Raw genomic sequence first — 17,011 nt, 5'->3', positions numbered from 1 at the left:
AGGTGCAAGCTACTCCATGACCAATTTCTAGCTCAATACCTACAATATGCACTTGATTGGACCATTAGAACATTCCTTCTCAGTGGAATGCAGTGGCGTGGTTTATGTGACCTTCGGTTGATTGATGGTGCTGGAAGCCAATGGGTGAGCACCAACATTCTATATCACATTTTTCTCTTCTCGTTTTCCTTTGAATTTCAGCATAAGAAACCCTGCCACCATGTGCTGTTTCAGCTTTTCAGGATGCTGGAAGTGGGCAGGGGACATTTCAAAAGGAGTGAAGGAAGAGGCTCAGCAAGGTTCAAAAGGAAGAAGAAGGAACAGGAGGCGGCAGAAATAGTCCCAGGGTGTGGCAGAGAACACTAGACTTATTCTTTGCAGTCTTTATAGCATGAAGTATATAGCATGTACTGACTGACATGGGAGTTGCTATCAGCCAACATGGTGGTGGTGGAAAGGATCACAGCCTAGTGGCAGAGCACTTTCTTCTCATGCAGAAGGTTTCAGGTTCAATCTTTGGACAGGGCTGGGAGAGACCCCTGTCTGAAATCCTGGAGAGCTGCTGCCCTTCGGTGTTGATAACCCTGAGTTAGATGAACCATTGGATCTGACTCAGTATATCAAAGCTTCCTATTTTCTATGCTGTGGACACTGGAGAAGTGGCTGGTGGGATGACATTCTCTTATTTTTACTGCACCATTTTCCTCTAAGCTTTTCTCTGTCTGTGCATAGGGTCCTGACCATGCCTTGCTACTCTAACTTGGTCACCATCATGGGATGCCCATTGAGTTGCTCTATCCTGCTGCTTCTGCACTTTCAAGGCTTTAACTGCTCTCCTGTGAGATTCATCCATAGAGGTAAAAAAAATGGATCTTTAAACTTAATCCATGCAAGCATGTATTACCAATCTCCCAGACCCTAAAAAATAAATAAAAATCAGATGCCCTCCAGGTGTTGTTTCTTCCTGCCAGTGTTTTGTCTCCATGGGTTAGACACAGGCATAGCAATCAATAGCTCACTTTCACACTTCAAAATATTTTCTTGTGATATCTTAGCTGGTTTGATGGAATATTAGTCATATTGAAAAGCATGTATAAAAATGTGGAGAAGAAAGACATTCATTTTACATTGCATATGAAGGACAAATCCTCTTCTCACTCGCTGCTCTTTCCATCTTTCCCCTAAAGTTTATTAATTAATGCAAAATATGATGTTACATCAATACAGTGCACCCCCCCCCAAAAAAACACACTTCACCATACTGGCTGTAGCTTGCAGTAGTGGAAACATTCTTCATGCAATGGTGACAGATCACATGTTTTGCCTTACTAAACATTACCCTGGAGAGGGTAGGGAAATGCCCGTGACTGTTATTTTCTTGGTCAGCAACATGCTGGCTAAGTCATGTAATTCCAGCCTAAGCATATGGAATTTCTTATTGAATTTTAATTTCAAATTGTCAGTCATCAACAGAACGGTCTTATGATCATTAAACCAAGGTCTAGAATTGGCATTACATTCTATTGTTCATTCTTATTGTGAACAGCCCTTGGATATATTGTATGTAGTGCAGTATGGAGGCAATTCAGTTTGCATTAGTAAGAACCCAGGACATTCCAGCTGTAAATCAGAAGACACGACAAAAGGGGGGGGGAGCCCTACACCTTGTCTCTGGATCTATTATTCCCACTCTTCATTCTGTGTTTTGATAAGGAATCATCCACGTGTGTTGTGAAATTGATCAGGGTAATGAAGAGCTCCTCATTTTTCACATGTCATTAGAAAAATATCACAGAATGGAAATGGAGGATATACTGTATTAGTATTCTGAGACCATCCCATGCTGTACCTTTCCCATTTTCAGCCAGTCTTCCATAGAAATCATAAATGAGATTGACTAAACAGAATGAACTGAGTTTTATGAATGACCTTTGTCAAGTCAAAGTCAGGAAAACTGATCACTTTGTCCATGTAAGGTTCCCATCAAACAGCTGCCCTACAGCGGAAGGCAAGAAACTGTAGACATCTTCAGCATTTCCTTGGAGGGTTTGCAAAATCACTTTGCAAAATCAGGTTCCTAAATTATAGCCAAGTAGTCTAGTTGCATTTACATTACTTCTACTTTAATACTGCTTAAAATAGAAGTTTTGCTGGGGGTGGGCGGGCACATGGGTGTCCTACTCCCCAACACAGTCCTCAAGGAGTCACTATGTTTTAAGAGCAATGCATTTATTTTTAATTTGCCATTTTATTTGAATAATGTTACATCCTTTTGTCACATCCCCTCTTTAACACAACTTTTTAAAATGCAGGCCACCGTCCTCTTCTCCCTATGGTGGCCACCCCAGTTTTCATAGTCTCTTCCAGTGGGAGCCATTTCTGGAACAGTGCTGTTCTAAATGCTGCTGAATGCTTTGCAAAAAAGCAACAGAGACTGCAAAGCTTACACTATCCCATGCCTGGATCAGCTCCTTCAAAACTTGCATGAGTTGTGGGGAAAACCAAAGAGCCAATATAGAGCAAAGAGAGAAGTGAAGCACTCTTACCAGATGGGGCTTCATGTCTCCATCTTTCTCTAGCCCAAACAATCTGCTGCACAGTTCCCAGAAGTAGAATGGAGAATCACAGAATGCCTCAGAGTTGCAAAGATAGAACAGAGGGTCTGGCTCAAGAACTACCAGCCTGTTCTGGGAGAAGGATACAATGGTTGTTGTTGTTATTATTTGTGCCAAGGGATATGGCCATTTCTCTCTCTTTCTCTTTCCGTACAAACATTTGGCTACTGGTAGCCAGCTGGCAACTTGAAATGAAACACTACACAGTCAACATTGTACCATTTGTATGGCAGTGCAGTGCCAAAGTAGGGAACGCATTTAATAGAGAAAATATCAGGAAGTCAAGCTACGTTCAGAATCCCGAAATAGATATTTCCCTACTAAATAGAAATCTCATGTTTTGAATGTAAATAAATTCATGTTCCCAGGCTCAAACCCTGACATCTCCAGATTAGGGCTGGGAGAGATCCCTTTCTGAAACTCTGGAGAGCCACTACTTGCCAGTATGTAGACAATACTGAGCTAGATTGACCAGTGGCTCAGTATACGGCTGTTCCTCCGTGAATTCCTATTTAGGACCATATCCCATCCCATTTCTCTGACACTTCAATGGTTAGATTTTCAAAACTCAGTATATATTTGCAGGATTGTGCAATCCAGTTGCTAGATCAAAGTGAATTCATGTGGTGAAAGGGAAGCAGTAAAAAAAAAGCAGATACAAGTGAACTCCAAATCTCAGTATTAATTAACCCCTTACACACATAGTGAGTAACCCAGTTAGGAGGGTCAAAAGCCAATGAGATCCATTGAGTTGATAACTGGAAGGACTAGCCAATCAGTCAACACAGCGTGGGAGAGGGGGGAGCTGGTTATGAGTATTCCTGGGAGGGAGGGTAGGCCAAATACAGAGTGGCTGCTGATTAGCTCAGACCTTATATTTCCCTCAGAAATTTCTGTGTGAGGCCTTCCCAGCTATTCCCATTCAGATATCACACCTAAGGTTTGAACCAGCTACATGGTTCAACATGTTACTGTGTGAAAACTGTGCTGTTCCAACCACATCACTAGGGTTCTTTATAAAATCAAATTAGACCTAATGCAGATGTAGCAAACCAACTTGGTGCCCTTCAGATGCTTCAGAGTGCACTTCCAAACAACTGTTGGCTGGGGTTGGTGGGAGTTGTAGTCCAAAATATTTGGAGGGCGCCAGGTTGTTGAGGCTGCCCTAATGTATAAGGCTAGGTTTAGGGGCTGGTGGTTGACAAATGATGTGGCCTTCTGCCTGCCTGCCTGCTGTGATTCGAACATAATCTGCTGAGTGTGCAGTATGGGTGCAGTGATTGGATCTGTGATTACAGCAGCATACACGGGTCTTCTTTCAAAACTTGAACTATTTATTATTACAACTCACTGAGGAAACTCAGGGCAAACAAACGTGGATTAGAAAGGTGGGATGTGGAGAAGAAATACAATTTAGTTGAGAATTGGTCCGTGGCCAGTTTAGGCCAGGGCTGGGCAAACTGTTCATTTCTGTTAAAGGTGACGTTCTCTTCAGGATAATGCAACAAGAGCTGCAGAAGCAGTTGGAACTTCCAGGTGGCCGGGGAAGAGGACCTAGCAGCACTTCACATTTGCTGCTGTTGGTCTATCTCCTCTGGAGGAGAGAAGAGGGAGCCAGCTATCGCCATCTAGCCTGGTGAGAGAACTCCTCACACTTTGAACAGCCTTTATGCTGGGCTGCTGAGGCTCTTTGTGAGTGATTTGTGCTCATACTTTGTAGTGAATTCATGAGTCTGTTACGAACACATTCAAAACTGGCTAGGAGAAAGCAAGCAAACAAAAATGGCTTCATAGATTGAAGTTTATAGCCATACGGATCACTTTTGGCTTCTAAGTCAATTTGTTCAGAACCAAGGTGCTATTTTCCCTCGAATATGCCACTTTTCACTGAAGGTGCCAGTCTGAAACTAGAAATGCATTTTGATGGTAATCCAATGAAAGGGGCATTGCAATACAGGTAACCTGCCAAGTTGAGTATTTCATTTCCAATAGTTTCTTATCAGAATTCATATTTCATATCCCTTCTAGTTATTTTCAGAACAAACCATTCCAAGGGTATCATAGAATTATTTCCAGGGAATTTACAGCAAAAGTGAAGTAGCTATTTACTTTAAATATGCCAATTAAGCATTACTAATGTACAGCACATTTCTGGGTTAAGTATGATTGATAGTACCATGCAGTGAAATGTTCTTTAACTGCAGTCAGAAAATGTAAATGTACAAAATGGAGGCAAAAAAAAAAATGCCACCAACTGACAGCACTATTTACATGTTTCAAAACAACACTTACAAATTGTTCTCTTTATTGTTCTTTCAAGCTTCCTTTGTGGTGTGCTCTGACTGAGTGATAACCAGTGCAACACTGTCAAAAGTTTCTAGAGTTTAGGTTGCCAAGCTGTTGCATCAGCTGCAGTATACTGAACTCCTGGGGATATAATATATATATATATATAATAAAACTTCTTTCTGTTTCTCATTTTCCTAGTTTTGTTCAGTTATCCACATTTTCACATCAGCTTGCAAGTTGTTTTTTTAAAAGTCATCCTGGAAATTTATCTCTGCTAATATTTACACTTTGTATGCAATTTTGTCAAATATGCACATTTTGGCAGAACAATTTCTCCTAATATCATGCACTTTTAAAAGCACACCTTTACTTAGTATATGCATTTGAAGGAAGGCTGTGTTTCAGTTCATGTGTTGTTTCAGAAAGTTTAAGAAGGCTTGTCTTTAAATGGAAACTGAATAGACTTTATCCCCCATCCTGAGTATGAAGGAGCTCAGAGCAGTTTTATGGTTTCACACCAACCCTGCGAGATAGGTTAGACTGAGAAATAGTTCTTTCCATTTGCCCAGTTGCCCAGTGCACTTTGTAGCTGAGAAGAGAATGCAAACCTTAGTTAATATTCAAGCCTCATACTAGCCAAGAAATGGTTTTTTAAAAGTGTTTACAGCCTATTATTATGTTCACCCTCAAAGTAATCCACCTTATTTTATAGACAGGAATAACAAATCAATTTTCCAATCCTATGGCCAAAGCATAGCTCTCTGAGTATCAAGTCCAATCATTTTCGCCCTGGACCACTCAGGCTGTTTCAGTTTATGTGCACTAGTGTGCAAGGAAGATTTCATCATCCTGTCTTCTACCAAATCACAAGTGCATTCCCAACTGAATTAGTATTTCCAGTAGTCCCTTCCTTCCGAGGCAGTGGAGGTGGCTGTTGTGAAATCAGATATCCTTCCAGGAGAATGTATATGCCCACAAAACACAGATTTATACACATCCCCATAGCTGCCATTTTCCATTCCCTGCAGCCCTTGTGAATACATGGTTCCTGCACAGGGACTTTTGTTTCCTGGATAGTGTATGGAACGTGATTAGATTACAAAATTGACTTCTGACTCTGATTTGAAAAGTTGACACTGAAAAATTTAAATATTAGAGATATTGAACTATTGCCTCTTCTCCACTATTTCAGTAGCTGAGGGTCCTGTCACTGGGGCATGTTATGCCAAGGGGGGGGGGCTAATATCTAATATTAAATAGTAAAACCAACAAGTTATCCTTTCGTCTTCAAAGAGTTTTAGAGCATGCCTTAGAACTGTAACAAAAGCAATCAGCATAAGTCATAAAAGCACAGATTTCCCTTAGCGGGATGCCCACTTTACCTGACAAATTTGTACTGGGTAATTTGACAGCAGTAGAATGTATAGTCATAAACTACCAATATACACTGTTATTTCATTCTAGCAACACTTTGTGTCTTTGTACGACAGTGTTAATAAGCACATTTCAATTTCCAAGCATCACCTACATTAATCCTTTAGATTCCTACAGCACTACAGATAGACAGTTGTGAAGAAGACATCCCTATTAAGTAATGATTTGCTAGAAATTGCAGCTGGTCATAGATATCTTATGCTTAAAGCATTGAGGTAAAAGGCTTGGTAATTCAAATTACTGAAAGCAGATGGTTGTGTGTTTTGATGCTTTGAACACACACACACACAAACACACACACACACTCTTTATATAGAGAGGGTGCGTGAGAGAAACGTGTGTGCCCCAAATATTGGTGGACCACAACTCCCATAATCCCTGACTATTGATCAAGTGAGATGGGCTTGATAGAAGTTGGAGTCTAACAACATTTGGGGTGGGATGCAACTAATGAGTCCCATCAGTAGAAGCCAGTACAAGGACTTCAGCTCATACAGTGTGGCTTTCCTCCACTTCTCCCTCTTGCACTCCTGAAATTGGCTCCTGGGCCCCTCGAAAAAATTCCAGAGCAACACATGTGGGTAGGAGAGGGAGCGTCCTTCCATCTGGCAAGCTGAAATGCTTCTTCTGATGGAATGATCAACATAGCATGGCAGTGGATTACTCTCTTGGAGAGCCATAGATCCTTCCACCCATGCTATAAATGCTAAGGTTGATTAGGGTATTTGACACATGGTGAAATAGTTGGAGGTTTCCACCAGGAACACAACTTATGGTTCATTGAACTGTCCAGCGCTCAACCAGCTTTTAAAATGTTTACAGAAACAAACTTCACTGCAGTTTGAGCCAATATTGGAAGCCTCCCATGATCATCATGCAGAAAATGCAGCCAATCTATAATCACCAACTCTGCCTCTGATAATGGGTATCTACCAACCTACCTTGGGATTGCAAATGTTATCATCACTTGGTACCCAAGATTAGAATAATGGAGCCCTGTTTTCTCTGTGCACATAAGCCAGTGTATATCATTTCATACTCAGAGACCTTTCATTTTCCTATTAAATATCACTTTCTATAATAATTGTATTTATAACATCCTTCGTTTCATGCTCTCACTAAAATCTTTCATGGCTTGCCAACATTTCTGCCAGATGTCAAAGGAAAGCAGCTCCTGTATCTCTTCTCCGGATTTTCCTTCTTCTCCCAGCCTTAAACAATAAAATGAGCAACCTTTAAAGAAAGTCAATATTCGCCACATACTCTGTCCCACCACTGCACACCAGAATCAAATTACAGCAGTCAATAGCAGACCTTACTTTAATTCACATTGTCTATTCCTTACTTTTGCACTTGCAAACATTAGAAACACTCCTAAAACAGATGCTCATTAGGATGACTTGAATACATTTGTGCAGACAGATCAAACTGCTTCACTGAAACCAATGAGGCTATGCGGTGCTAGAGAAATATGTCAGAATCTTGCTCTTTATAGGGTCATCTATAAGAATTCAATAGAAGGAATTTATTGAGCTCTTTTATTGTTGATGTTGCTGCAGCAATATTTTGTTTATATAGCTAGATGAGATGATCATATAACCGTGATCTTTATGTTGTCATATGGCAGCAATGGTGTGGAGGTGACCTGCCCTGGGATCACAGCTCTAGTTGGGGTATTAATCCCTCTCACTTGCCATTTTTTCAGATGAAGACTGACCACACAGCCCAAGCTGTTATTTTGGGAAATTTGTGCTGTGCCCAAGCTAGCTGTACACATGCATACTCCATAACAGGGCAAATAGCAGCTGCAGGGGAGGATGATTTTCTTCAGGTTAGCAATGCTGGAGGGTAAGGACTCCTAATGGTGGGAGGGTGGTAAGGCATGAGACTTTTGCTGCCACTGCCTTCCCACCATGTATGTTTGAGGAAAGGAAAGGGACAATGGGGCCACGTCTAACTGAAAGGTTGTGGGTGGGAGGATCTAGTCAACTTGCTTTTGAGTAGTCAAAGACTTGATTGGAAAAGACAAGTGGAAACTAAGGCAAAGCTAGAAGGATTTCATGCATCGTTAGTTTTTAAAAATTCATTTTCATCAAAGTTAATTAGAAGAAAAAATATTTAAAATTGAACTGATGCTTTAGAGAGCCCCACAATGACACTAGGCTGCAGTATTTAGTGTGCAATTCCATTTGCTTTATTTGATAGTAAAGGCTTAATTCCACCTACTTCTGCCAATAAATGCAATGGAAACATCTACTTCTTACTGATTCAGCAAGAAGCAAGAGCATACATTATTCTTATAATACTCACCCACATTAATAGCAGCATCAAAAATATTAGTGTTCCTGGCCAATGGGAATTGTTGAGCCATAATAGCAATGGTTAAATTAGTTGTTGGGGGAAAGTATGTGTTTGTGAGAAGGAGATCAATGTTTGTTATATTAAGACAAATTTATGGTCTTAAGAGACTAGCATTCATAGAGTAGGATGACCACAATAGAATTATGAAATCTAAAAACTTTCTTAAATTAAAAGGTCATGGGGAAAACATGATCCAACAATGACTGAATAGTTATCCTCTCCCTAACAACATCTTAATTCAATATGTATACGCAGACACTTAGCAATATGCCATGATCCTCCAGGATAGTTTGGCTGTCCATTGATATCTGTTGAGATACTCAAAAGCTTCTGCAGATATTGATCTCGGGCTTTCTCTCTCTCTCTCTCTCTCTCCCCTAGAGTAAATTAAAGCAAGAAACCAAGAACAAATTATGAAGCTGGAAGCCAGCGGAGGCCATACACACAGCTTTGATCTATGACTCAATTGTTCCAGGGTACAACCATTTAAATCAAGGCAACGCTTCTACTGAAAATGGGTTAATGGGATCTTCAGACATTCTATTCATTTTTTTGAGGAGAATATGTGAGTGGGACGTGAGGTTGTACTGAGTAGCCTCTCCCCCAGGTGTCCAACCAACTGAGGAGAAGGAGGCTTTGTACATCCAGGCTACCATGTGGTCTGAAACTGTGTTGTATGCAGGTAAAATTGTGCTGTAGGCAGGGAGAAGAGCTACTTGGCACAACCCTTCTTCCTGCTTCAGTGCCGTCCTGCAATGAGCACAGAATGTCTGAATAGAGCTTATGTGAAGGCCACTTTCAATCCCTCTGCACAGTTGCTCTCATAGAAGAGTGAGCTATATATGTACAGTAGCTATTCATGTGGATTGGGTGGTTGTCACCACAGTACTCTACAAATATCCAAAAAGAAATGTTTGTGGTGGTGTGGGGATGGGGAGCCTGATTTGCCTGCTGTGTTGCTGCATGCAAACGATCCATTTTGCAGTAAAACCTCTGAGGTGGAGTAATATAAGACCACCTCCATGGTAGGCTCTAGAACTGGCTCTCAAGCTGGCAGTATCGACATACATGTGCTTAGCATGAGGAATGAATAAGAAACACTGTTCCAGCAACATTGTAAAATGAGCCATTTTGCCACTGTAGTGAAGTTAAACCAGTGTGACAGCAGGTAACTCACATTTGCATTTTGGGCTGGAATGCCATTCCTTTGAACTGGTTTTCTGAAGCAAGCAACCAACCTGATGACTATGGAAACATTAAGAAGTATTATTTCAACACTCTATGAGTTTGTATGTGTACAAACTTCCTAGTCTTCCTAGTCACTCTGTAATAAAAATGTGTGGGGTTTTCTCCCTGCACTTGAAACACTTGTGGGTATTGACCAGCCTCACAGACTGGACAGAAATTTAAGACCACACAATTTAGACTCGTTGTCCCTTAATCTGCTTATTGTGCTCATAGGCAAGCAAATGCTTGAAGCCAAAGAACCAGTTTTTTCTAGATGAACCACCCAGTTCCAAACACAGTTGAAAGCAAGTGCCAATGAGCTTGATGTGGCTTGCTTCCTGGTCACATGAAGGATATAAACATGGCTGCAAATACACTTCTAAAAGCTTGCTTCTCCTTAACTTCACCAAGTATAGAAGAACAGAGTTGAAAAGTGTGGGTACATACAAACCTGGAGCCTGACAGTACTTTGCACTAGCTCATAGCTTTAAAAATGACATTTCCAAGGATGTGCTGCATGGGTGCTTCCTGATAAAGTATTTAGTTGGTATTTATATGGTGTATTAAATAAATGCACAGAAAATGTGTGGTTGGTTGGAGAGCCCCTTCTGGGCTGTTTATTAAGTTAATAAAGCAGCCATTTTTTCTTTCTTTCTGGAAAATTACTGTGCTAATTAACAAACTCACTGGTATCTGGTTGTGTTAATAAACAAGAAGTGCTTTCAATAAGATTGCTTTCTCTACGGAACACACCGGGATCCGGAGATCAGGTTCTGAAGCAAAAAAGCCTTTCTTCTTGATGAGTCTTTGTTCTTAGTTCCAAGATATTCTTTATAGTTTAGGGCCTTGCAACTTCTGAATCTTCTCAACAACTTTAAAAAGATAAGCAAAATTGATTCCAGGTTGTCTGCCAGTCTTGCCATATCCTGTGCTAAAAGTTGATGATTATGAACTTGGATTCAGGTAGAACTGAAGGGACATCTGGCTAACATATAGTCCTAAAGATACAAATTTAATCACTCTTAAATATAATGTAATGCTTTTGCCTTCTACAGCCTACTGAATGTATGTCTGCAGTGGCAAATACTTTATTCTGGTCATGTGCAATGTAGTCATCGCCATCCCAATTTGAGCATTGTAAAAAACAAAAACAACAATAGCCAACACATCACAGGAAAGAGGGAAGGCTGTTTTAGAACAGCTGCATTGGTTGCCAGTTTATTTCTGGGACCAATTTGAGGCATTTAAAGCCCTAAGTACCCAAGGCTCCCCAAACCTGAAAGACTACTTCTTGTTGTGTTTGGTTCATTCACATGTGCATAGTGTGAGCATATCAGTGACAGGAACTCCTGTGAACTACACTGCTGAAAATCACTTGAGGTTTTCTTTCAAAGAAAGCCACCATATTAACATATTAGCTAATGCATTTTTTAAAAAAGGTATGTTATACAGGCAGGTGTATATATATATATATATATATGCAGGTTTTGGTGTCTTCGGGTATCTTCCCGTGTAAGAGTTGGGGTGTCTAGGCGACGTTTCGACGAGGTCTCACTCGTCATCTTCAGGCTGGTGCTTTCGGCTTCTTGTTACTGGAACAGAGCAGGATATATATATATATATATATATGCTTTCGTAGATTTTCACGGGTATAGGAATGCAGGTTTTGGTGTCTTCGGGTGTCTTCCCGTGTAAGAGTTGGGGTGTCTAGGCGACGTTTCGACGAGGTCTCACTCGTCATCTTCAGGCTGGTGCTTTCGGCTTCTTGTTACTTCTTGTTACTGGAACAGAGCAGGATCTCAGTGTTTGAGTTCCTATAAATACTGTTGAGGGGGTGTGGTGTATAGCCTCCAACGTTCTGGGCAGAGAGGAAGTTCCCAGGTTAGTGTGCCTTTTCTTCTTTTGTTCATTAATTACTTGAGGGATATCTTGAGTGATTTCTTGAGTGATATTCTGAGTACCACTTAGGAGGGTCATTAGGTGTGGATTAGTTGCTAAAGCTTTCGTGTCTTGACCTCTTGAGCTTGTGAAGAGTTTTTCTGAGAAGATGGCTGTACTGCAAATAGTTGTGCTCTGGCTTGGCTTCGTGTATAGGGGCGAGCTGTGGTTTTGTGCCCTGTGCCAGCCAGATCTGTGTAGGGATTGCAGGGGGGTGCAGTATCCGGAGGTGCCACTATGGTTTGGCTACTGGATGGTGTCTGTAATTTATCTGTGGAGAGGGTCTGGGTTTGGGTCTGGTGTGGTTGATTGGAGATGGCGTTCTGTGTGCCTCTGGTTCTGGTGTCGCTTTTTGTGTGGAGGGCTAATTTCCAGATGTCTGGCAGGCGGGACGTGTCGTCACGCTTGTTCATGTTGTGAGGGTGTTTCTCTATCTCGATGGCTTCCATGATTATTCTCTTGTGGTGATGTTCCATGTTAAAGAGCAATTTGGAATCTGCAAAATTAATTTCGTGTCCTGTTTCTTTCATGTGTTGGTAAAGAGAGGAAGTTTTTTCTTCTTTTTTGACGGCATTCTTGTGTTCTGCGATACGTGCATTTATTCGTCTGTTTGTTTGTCCAATGTACGTGGCTGGGCAGACTTTGCAGGGTATTTCATAGACCCCTTGGTTTTCTAGCTGGATTTTATCTTTGGGGTTTCTGAGGATATTGGCTATTTTTTGGTTGGTGCAAAAGGCTGTTTTGATATTGTGTTTATGGAGGATTTTGCTAATTTTATCTGTAGTGCCCTTGATATAAGGAAGGAGGGCCATGCCATTGTTTTCTTCTGTGTCTTGGTTTTTGGGGGGTGTTTCTTTTTGGATTAGTTTCGTAACCCTGTTTTGCTGGTATCCGTTGGCGATTAACACATTTGAGAGATGCAGCCCTATGCAGAATCTATCGCTTCACACGTTACAAACTCCTTCCAGTTCATAGAAACAATAAAGAAGCAAAACCTACATCCCGATGACCTACTTGTGAGCTTCGATGTTGTATCTCTCTTCACACAAGTGCCCATTAATGAAGCCTTGACAGCCATTCAAAACAAATACAATCCCCCCGAATACATCCTGGACCTGACCAACCACTGCCTAACCAACACGTACTTCATCCACAATGGACAAAGATACAAACAGATAGAAGGAGCACCTATGGGATCACCCCTCTCTCCGGTCATCGCAAATCTGTACATGGAACACTTTGAAACCAATGCTTTAGACAAGTCAGAACACAAACCCAAACTTTGGCTCAGATATGTTGACGACACCTTTGTAATTTGGCCACACGGGAAGGAAAAACTAGATAGCTTCCTCACACATCTCAACAGCCTACACCCCAAAATACAATTCACTATGGAAATAGAAGCCAACAACCAACTTCCCTTCCTTGACGTCCTAATCTACAAAAAACCTGATGGCTCCCTAGGACACACTATCTACCGGAAAAAAACACACACCAACCGCTACTTACATGCACAATCACACCACCACCCTGCACAAATAAACTCCGTAGCCAAGACTCTCATCTCCAGAACCAAACGCCTGGCTGACAAAGACCACTTGACAACTGAGTTACAGAATCTCTCAAATGTGTTAATCGCCAACGGATACCAGCAAAACAGGGTTACGAAACTAATCCAAAAAGAAACACCCCCCAAAAACCAAGACACAGAAGAAAACAATGGCATGGCCCTCCTTCCTTATATCAAGGGCACTACAGATAAAATTAGCAAAATCCTCCATAAACACAATATCAAAACAGCCTTTTGCACCAACCAAAAAATAGCCAATATCCTCAGAAACCCCAAAGATAAAATCCAGCTAGAAAACCAAGGGGTCTATGAAATACCCTGCAAAGTCTGCCCAGCCACGTACATTGGACAAACAAACAGACGAATAAATGCACGTATCGCAGAACACAAGAATGCCGTCAAAAAAGAAGAAAAAACTTCCTCTCTTTACCAACACATGAAAGAAACAGGACACGAAATTAATTTTGCAGATTCCAAATTGCTCTTTAACATGGAACATCACCACAAGAGAATAATCATGGAAGCCATCGAGATAGAGAAACACCCTCACAACATGAACAAGCGTGACGACACGTCCCGCCTGCCAGACATCTGGAAATTAGCCCTCCACACAAAAAGCGACACCAGAACCAGAGGCACACAGAACGCCATCTCCAATCAACCACACCAGACCCAAACCCAGACCCTCTCCACAGATAAATTACAGACACCATCCAGTAGCCAAACCATAGTGGCACCTCCGGATACTGCACCCCCCTGCAATCCCTACACAGATCTGGCTGGCACAGGGCACAAAACCACAGCTCGCCCCTATACACGAAGCCAAGCCAGAGCACAACTATTTGCAGTACAGCCATCTTCTCAGAAAAACTCTTCACAAGCTCAAGAGGTCAAGACACGAAAGCTTTAGCAACTAATCCACACCTAATGACCCTCCTAAGTGGTACTCAGAATATCACTCAAGAAATCACTCAAGATATCCCTCAAGTAATTAATGAACAAAAGAAGAAAAGGCACACTAACCTGGGAACTTCCTCTCTGCCCAGAACGTTGGAGGCTATACACCACACCCCCTCAACAGTATTTATAGGAACTCAAACACTGAGATCCTGCTCTGTTCCAGTAACAAGAAGCCGAAAGCACCAGCCTGAAGATGACGAGTGAGACCTCGTCGAAACGTCGCCTAGACACCCCAACTCTTACACGGGAAGACACCCGAAGACACCAAAACCTGCATATATATATATATATATATATATATATATATATATATATATATATATATGTATAAAAAGGAGATGCTGGAACTCACCATGAATGCCTCCCTTGTTCTCTTATAATGGCAATGGCACCCACCTGAGAGGTGCCAGGACTGAGTTTTGGTGAGTTTGGGCTGATAAAACGCTCTGGAGTGCGGGCTCAACTAGGGTTTGCTGCCCATGGTGTGCTAAAACCTACAATACTTTTGTCAAGGTCTGAGTATCATCTCCTTAATTCCCTGCCCCCAAAGCACAGTACACAGGTAACTAACACATTGCTATCACATGTGAACCAGTATTTTCGTACAGAGCAAATGTTTCCGTTTTTGCAGTGTATCGGTTTTGTCACAGAAATCCATCTGAGAGAGTCCAGCTCTCAGTTTTGCAACATCACATGGGAAACAGACACTTCTGCTTCCATATTTTGTACACATGTTTTGCTTAAAAAATGATATAAAGCTTTGACAGAAAGGAACATTTAAAAATTTCAAACTGTTGCATTTGATTTTTATTGTCACTTGACCTTTTGACCATATCTGCTATTATTTCTATCCAGTTTTCTGTCAAAGTTTGCTTAGTATGTTGCCCAGATTTATAACGATTTTAAACATGCCTGAGAATGCTGAAAAACATTAATCTTCAGTTGCAAAATTGGGAAAGAACTATTTAACAGCCACTGAGCCTTTTGGTAGCAAACCATTGAAATTTTTGAAGCTTTTGTCAGCAGATCTGGGATTTAAGAGAAAGCCTCACAACAAATTAGGCTGCAGTCCTATATTCACTCACCCAAGATCGAGACCCATAGAGCTCTGTGAAACCAAATCTTAACAAGCTGTTCACATCTCTGCATCAGTGGGAAAGACAGGTTGAAAAGATATTTTAAAGTTTCAAACTAACTTTTTTCAGTAACTCCCAAGTTGGATAATATAAGAGTATCTGCAAAGTAGGCTGCACATTCATCACAGCGGACTAAACATGACTCAGTTTCTGGGTGAAGACTGCCAAGGGTGACTAAACAATTCACCATCTGGAAGATTTGGTCACACTTTGCAGATGCAATGTTGGTCAAGAAGGAGATGTTCTATGTTTGTTTTGCTTTGCTTTTTACCACTGGTACTGCCCTGGTTTAGTCCTTCTTAAATGAGAAGGCAAGAAGGAACCCATGTTCACATATTTACAGACTAGCTAGTGACAATTTCCATTAAATTATTACCACATTTTACAACATCATTTCCCATGGATTTTTAGAAAAACTTAATGCATTAATTTGAAAATGCTCCATGCCAACTGAGCTCAATCTGATCATCTATTTTTCAATGAAATCAAATACAAAATAGAATTATTATCCATCTAGCATTTTCATGTAAGTTTTTAAGCCGTAGGTCACAGTGATAGCTCTGTGTAGAAGACATCTTCCATACCAATTATAAAGAGAATAAAAAGTGTGGATCATAGTCAACCTACAGAACAAGTTTAAATAATCAACAAATTTTATATTAACAACAGCTGAGAACTGTCATAGAGTACAGTATTATTTCACTTTCTGTCAGTGGTAATACAAAAACAAAATGGGTCATTTCCAGATTGCAAACAGAAAGAGCAAAGATGGCTATTGCTCACTTGTTCACAGAGACACACAAATTCAAGCATCACTTGTGCCTAAAAAGCAAGGCATGGGAAAGCAAAGGTCAGAAGAGTTTGGATTTGATATCCCACTTTATCACTACCCGAAGGAGTCTCAAAGCGGCTAACATTCTCCTTTCCCTTCCTCCCCCACAACAAACACTCTGTGAGGTGAGTGAGGCTGAGACTTCAGAGAAGTGTGACCCAAGGTCACCCAGCAGCTGCATGTGGAGGAGCGGGGAATTGAACCCGGTTCACCAAATTATGAGTCTACCACTCTTAACCACTACCTATCTGGGTCCTAATCTTGGCAAAAAGGGTTTGAAGCCTTCTCTGTATATGTCTGTTAAAAACATGCAAACAAATTATTTCCATTGAGTGAATATATATATTCCAGGTAAAAAATGTCAAAGCTATACCTTTTGATAATCCAGTTTTCACTTAATATTTCATCTATATTGAAAGAAGGTGGAAAATGATTCAGGTGTGTTGCAGTCTATAAATTTCATGTCATCAGTGTTTTATCTAGTTATTCTGCTTGAGGGTGCAGATTCAGACACTGGTCTTGTTCCTCGAGTTCTTTACACCGCAGTGCATATCATGCTATTTGATGAGAATATCTCTGTACCATAGGTAGATATGTCATCAGGTGCATCTTATATTTGAGTAGAAATTATAAGACATGGATCCTGTTT

At 41.0% G+C, this 17,011-nt stretch overlaps 1 long non-coding RNA gene across 1 annotated transcript; it reads right to left on the bottom strand.

Moving 5' to 3' along the window:
- Positions 1-10,516: 10,516 nt before the first annotated feature.
- On the bottom strand, positions 10,517-16,661 carry LOC308597592. Its single transcript, XR_014013072.1, has 2 exons — positions 16,607-16,661; positions 10,517-10,857 (listed from the first exon to the last, which is right to left on the bottom strand). It is a non-coding gene; the product is annotated as an uncharacterized lncRNA (long non-coding RNA).
- Positions 16,662-17,011: the final 350 nt, after the last annotated feature.

The sequence above is a fragment of the Podarcis bocagei genome (assembly GCF_964188305.1).
Source record: "Podarcis bocagei genome assembly, chromosome: 11".
In the NCBI taxonomy this organism is placed as follows: domain Eukaryota; kingdom Metazoa; phylum Chordata; class Lepidosauria; order Squamata; family Lacertidae; genus Podarcis; species Podarcis bocagei.
Note: the sequence above shows the minus strand (reverse complement) of the source record. Positions and strands in the feature narration are given on the sequence as shown.